We start from the raw sequence: 6,000 nt of genomic DNA, 5'->3' as shown, positions 1-6,000 counted from the left end.
CGATGGATCTACCATCACCTCCACCGGCATCGCAACTTTGCATTGTCTGTATAAACAGTGCACGTACGTTCTTGAGTTTCTTATCGTCCCAGGCACGAAACCTTCACTGCTTTCAGGTGCCACCTGCGAAGCCCTTGGATTGATGACTATGCATGTGCCCAGCTCAGCGGTACACGCCGTTACGGAATCTCCCATATCCCTTCCTAGTCCTCTAACCAAAGCAAAACTCTTGTCCGATTATCAGGACGTTTTTGACGGTTTGGGATGCTTGCCGGGAGAATGTCATCTAGTTCTAGACAAATCGGTGGAGCCAGTACAGCATCGACCGAGAAATGTACCCGTTGCATTACGTGACCCTCTCCAACGCAAACTGGCCGAGCTAGAGACATTAGGCGTCATAGCAAAGGTGACGGAACCTACAAAATGGATTTCGAGTATGGTTCTCGTTAGAAAACCTAGGAAAACTCCTGACGAACAGACTATCTCCAACGCACAGCCGCCTCCGATAACGCCGGATGATTTACGCATTTGTTTAGATCCGAAAGATCTTAACCGAGCCTTGCAAATTGCCCGTTATCCACTCCCGACGATCGAGGATATACTTCCAACCCTCAGCAACGCTAAAGTTTTTACGGTTCTCGACGCGAAAGATGGGTTCTGGCAAGTCAAGCTTGATCTCGAAAGTAGCCTCTTAACTACGTTCTGGACCCCTTTCGGACGTTTCCGTTGGCTACGCATGCCTTTCGGCATTTCTACAGCTCCCGAGGAGTATCAGCGCCGCCAAGCGGAGGCGTTAGAGGGTTTAGAAGGTGTGGCTGTTATTGCTGATGACAATATTATTTTTGGATGCGGGGATACGTTAGAATCCGCCATCATGGATCATGACTAATTGCTGTCCTTGAACGCGCCCGCAAGCTCAATATGAAGATTAACAAAAATAAACTCCGTCTGCGTTTGCCCTCGGTGCCTTATATCGGCCATGTTCTCTCATCCTCGGGTGTCTCCCCAGACCCGCGGAAAATCCATGCCGTGAAGAATATGTCCGCACCACAGACTGTACAGCAGTTACAAAGCTTTATCGGCTTCACGACTTATCTGGCTAAATTCTTACCGAAGCTTTCCCACTGTCTTGAGCCTCTGCGCCAGCTCGTCCATCAGGATGTTCCATGGTCTTGGACCCCTGAGCACCAACGTGTTTTTGACTCCATCAAAACCCTAGTAACCTGCGTCCCGGTGTTACGCTTTTATGATGTTCGCCTCCCAGTCACCCTCCAGTGTGACGCTAGTGATATGGGTTTAGGCGCCACGCTCCTCCAAGAGGGCCAACCCGTCGCTTTCGCTTCTCGTGCTCTCACTCCCACCGAACGCCGATACGCGCAGATCGAGAAGGAGTGCTTGGCAATCGTTTTTGGTTGTACCCGATTCCACCAATATCTGGGTGGTCGCGATAACATCATTGTGGAGTCGGACCACAAACCGTTGGAAACAATTTGGAACAAACCCCTTCTATCAGCGCCAAAACGTTTGCAATGCATGATGCTTAAATTACAATATTATGCTCTCACGGTGCGTTACAAAAAAGGCTCTCAAATGTATATAGCGGATTGTCTGTCCCGTATATCAAGTATCAACCCCCTACCGGACACTGACCCGTATCGCGAACACACCGTCTATTCGACGACTTTACTCGCCGGTATTGATCACTCGGACTACCTTCGCATTCGGCAACCTCTACTCCGCCGCATTCGGGAGGCCACCGCAGTCGATTCCGTGTGCGTCGACCTTCGGACCGCTATCCGCAAGGGATGGCCCGACAGAATCTCGAAGGTACCTCTCTCGATTCGTCCGTTCTGGACATTTCGCGATGAACTTACATACGACCAGGGTTACCTCTACAAAGGCTCCCGCGTTATCATACCTACTGCTCTTCGGGACGAAGTTATCTCCCAACTACATTCCAGCCACCTGGGAATACAGGCCTGCCTGCGAAAGGCAAGGGAGTCGGTTTTTTGGCCTGGAATAACAACAGACATACAAGCCGCAGTATCCACCTGTCATGCGTGTAACACGTATCACAGCTCACAACAACGTGAGCCCCTGATTACCGTTTCTCTGCCGGACTTACAATGGCAAAAGATTGCTATGGATCTCTTCACCATCGAAGCACATCACCAAAAATATCTTATTTTAATAGACTACTATTCGGATTTTTGGGAGATCGAACAACTCCACAACACTACCGCCGCCGCGATTATCCTTGCGTGTAAGAAACATTTTGCACGATATGGTATTCCCGAGACAGTCATTACCGACAACGGCCCCCCATTTAATAGCTTCGAATTTCGCGAATTCTCGGATTTATGGGGTTTCACACACACAACGTCTTCGCCATATCACTCACAGGGCAACGGCAAAGCGGAATCCGCTGTTAAAATCGCTAAAACACTGTTAAAGAAACTACAGAGTACCAAGGAAGATTTTTACCTTGCTCTGCTGGATTGGCGAAACACCCCGACGGATTCCGTGAACGCTAGCCCAACACAACGCCTCATGGCACGCCGCACGCGTTCCATCTTACCAACCCCACCGAAACTACTTAACCCTCATGTCGTTCCGCACGTCAAGGCCACTCTTGCCAACAAACGAAGTCACACAAAACAGACCTACGATCAACATGCCAAGCCTTTGTGCGAACTTCGCGACAACGAACAGGTCTGGGTCAAAGTCACGCCCAAGGACATCCATTCCCCTTGGATTCAGGGCATCGTCGAGAAACAAGTCGCACCCAGATCGTATCTCGTGAAGGCCAAGGGCACCGTGTATCGTCGCAATCGCATTGCGTTACGACCCGCCCATCGGTTTTCCGCTCGACCCACAAACCCTGCACCGTCATCGTCGTCACCAAAGGCGTCCGTTTCCCCGACTCTTCCCACTCTGCCCATTATTTATCAGCCACGTCCGCAAACACCACCTCCGACTACACCTCGGACACCACCTCCGACTACACCTCGGACACCACCTCCGACTTCACCTCCGCACTCGCGTTCAGTCACCGTCCCTACTTTGGTCGCTGTCACCTCGCCGCGCCCCACATCCGTACCGCCCGACTCGCCGCCCGTCCCGCGTAGTACAAGATCTGGCCGTCTCGTCACGCGACCGCGTCGTCTTGCCGATTATGTCTAAGTTTTTTTGTTGTTTTGTTATCATTTTTTTGTACTTTTTTGCTCTCGCAACCATTTGGCATCAACTCTAAAAATAACGGGATGTTATATTATCTGAAATTATCTGAAACTGAACTGAACTGAACCCAACCCGATCAACACTGGGATTGTACCTGTAGATCCCTCGAGAGATCCCTCGTCAGTCGCTACTAGAACACAGTAGAATAAAGAATAGCTAAACCTGTATCCCGCTCTTAAACGTAAACTTTGAATTATAACTTTGTATGATAACTCTCTATTATTAATAAAGGTTATTAATAATAGACATTACGTCGCTACCTTCTTATATATCTTAAAGTAAGAAACTTATCAAAACACCCCCTTGGTCGCGAAAATTTTTCCACCTCATAATGTTAAGCTCCATAGAGTTTAACATTATGATTTCGGATTGAGTATAAATAGAAAATCCCTGACGGGATTTTCTTAATGTTGTTTATGATAACTTTATAAATAATGGTGCAGTTTAAGTAAGTTTAAAATTTTCCTATTGAGGAAGTTACTATAGTTTAAATAATATTATTATGTAATTTAATTAAAATAAGGTACTGTAGTTTAAGTTTAAATTGAAACTAATGAGTAAGTTACTGTAATTTAATTACTAGATTGATTTTATTTATGATTGGAATGCTATATTATGAACAATGAAACAAAACCGAAAATAATAAATGTGCCGGGCTCATCTTATAATGAATATATATATATATGAATTCTCGTCACTAGAAGGCTGGCAAAAGTGTAATATGGACAGAGGCCATCTTGATCAATAATGAAAATTTATTGACACTGTACAGCCACATAGAGATACCAGTTTACAATTTAGAATTTGGTAGCAGAAAAAATGGCGGCTAAAATATGGGGATGAAAAAGACGCCTAGCTAGCATAAGACAAATGTTTTGTCAACTCTAAGGAGAGCCACAGCAAAAACTGAAACTTTGCATGTATATATTGAAGTTGAAACGTAAAAATCTGATCTCACGTGACACCATGTACTATTAAATATTTAACCTTAATTTTGGTTTTTTAAAAGTTACATCAGAATGAGAAGCAGTCGAAAGCGTATCCTAAAGACTTTTACTTGATATTTCAATTGATGACAGTTTATTCTCAAGGTTAAGTCGAAGCTATGAAGTCTTCAGACAGAGATAGTAAATCTATCTACATTGATAAACGACATTATATAATATTTGTCTACAGACCTACATGTATCGTGTATTTTAAAATAAAAATTGGATTGCGAATAGCTTTCGTTTCGTTTTAAATAGAGTTAATGGAATTTATTTAAAATTAAAATAATGCATTTTAAAAAAATCATTAGTGGTTTTGACGTTATCAATATTAAACGATTAGAAACTTATTATAGACGATTATATTAATTCCAGAAGCGAAGCAAATACCATAGGAGCGGGCATAATATGTTCACCGTCTGGCGTAGCCTCTTGGCGCCATGGAAATAACCTAAGAGGGCGGCCTCCCGCCCCTCGTGTTCTTTTTCTACAAATAATTTATGGAATGGTCTATTATTATCTGACCAACGCAACTACACGAATATTCGTCGTACATTAAATGCACTCCCCGAATACGTAATGTGGGACCCAGACTCTATTGATTAATGTCACATTTTGATTAAAAATTGTGAAGTGAAGAAAACAAAATGGAGTGAAAATTGTTTGTCAAATTAGGCATGGTTTCCAGTCATGTTGATTAAAGAGCCTGAATAATTTGTATTAATTAATTTTTAATTTGCTTAAGAATGGAAAAATAGGCCTTCTGTACGCGATTGGTGATAACAGAAGTGAGATGAGACTAGAAGTGAAGGGCTCTAGCATTGGTAATAGATCCTGGCATTAGTGAACAAATTTGAGGATTTTACGCCGCTTCAATCGCGCCTACGCTAGAGAGAAAAAAATTGGTCGAGTTCCAAAAACATTTCCTACCCCCTTCCCCTCAACCTAAAGCGGCGAAACACGGACGCGGGTGCTTGAATCTAGTTCGGCCGTCTACCGCCGCGAGCGGCTGACGTTTTGGAGGGGAAATTCTGAAACTGCCACTAGAGGGCCAACCGTTGAATATTCACATTCGCCGAGTGAAGAATTTGGTTAGCTCAGTACTTCTAGTCTCATCTCACTTCTGGTGATAATAACTTTACATGGTCAATTATAAGTAACTTCTCCGTTTTCCCTTTATTAAACTTTAACTCTTATATTCCACATTTTATTTCAAAATATGAGTATTATCAGAGAAAGGTTATTATGTTTACATAACATAAATTATTATCTTACTCCTATATCCTGAAAGTTAACGCTAGCAAATAGGTGGAATAAAAGCGTCGAAAGCGAGAATTGTGGAATTTTGTTTTCGTTGTAAAACACTTGCGTTTGGCAAGGTCTGCAAGTACAGAGGATTGTAGTTCCTCTACGCACAGTCACTGTTTATTCCAAAAAGTTGAAAACATCATCAACTGCTTCGAAAACGGAGAATTTTAAAAACTCATTACTGAAATTAAATAATGTTGTTGGAATTGATTTTTAAAGTGAACTATTAATGTTCGATGCCTCTTAGCTACTTTGTTAGAAACGGGGTTATTTGACAAGCCCTAAATTACCCATTATCCACAGTTGGGACGTGACAAGGGCCCCCGATGGACTAACGTAGATATGGGATCCCCAAACTCAAAGGCTCACACGAACCAGAAATAAGTCACCTATTTTAGATGCTTATGTCTAGAACCATAACGTTAAATTGAGGTCCACCGTCATGCATTTCTTTCTTCTTTGTAAT

The sequence above is a fragment of the Phalangium opilio genome, unplaced genomic scaffold (genome assembly GCF_054372755.1).
Source record: "Phalangium opilio isolate 3A_F unplaced genomic scaffold, DU_Popi_V2 ptg000070l_1, whole genome shotgun sequence".
NCBI lineage: Eukaryota > Metazoa > Arthropoda > Arachnida > Opiliones > Phalangiidae > Phalangium > Phalangium opilio.
Note: the sequence above shows the minus strand (reverse complement) of the source record.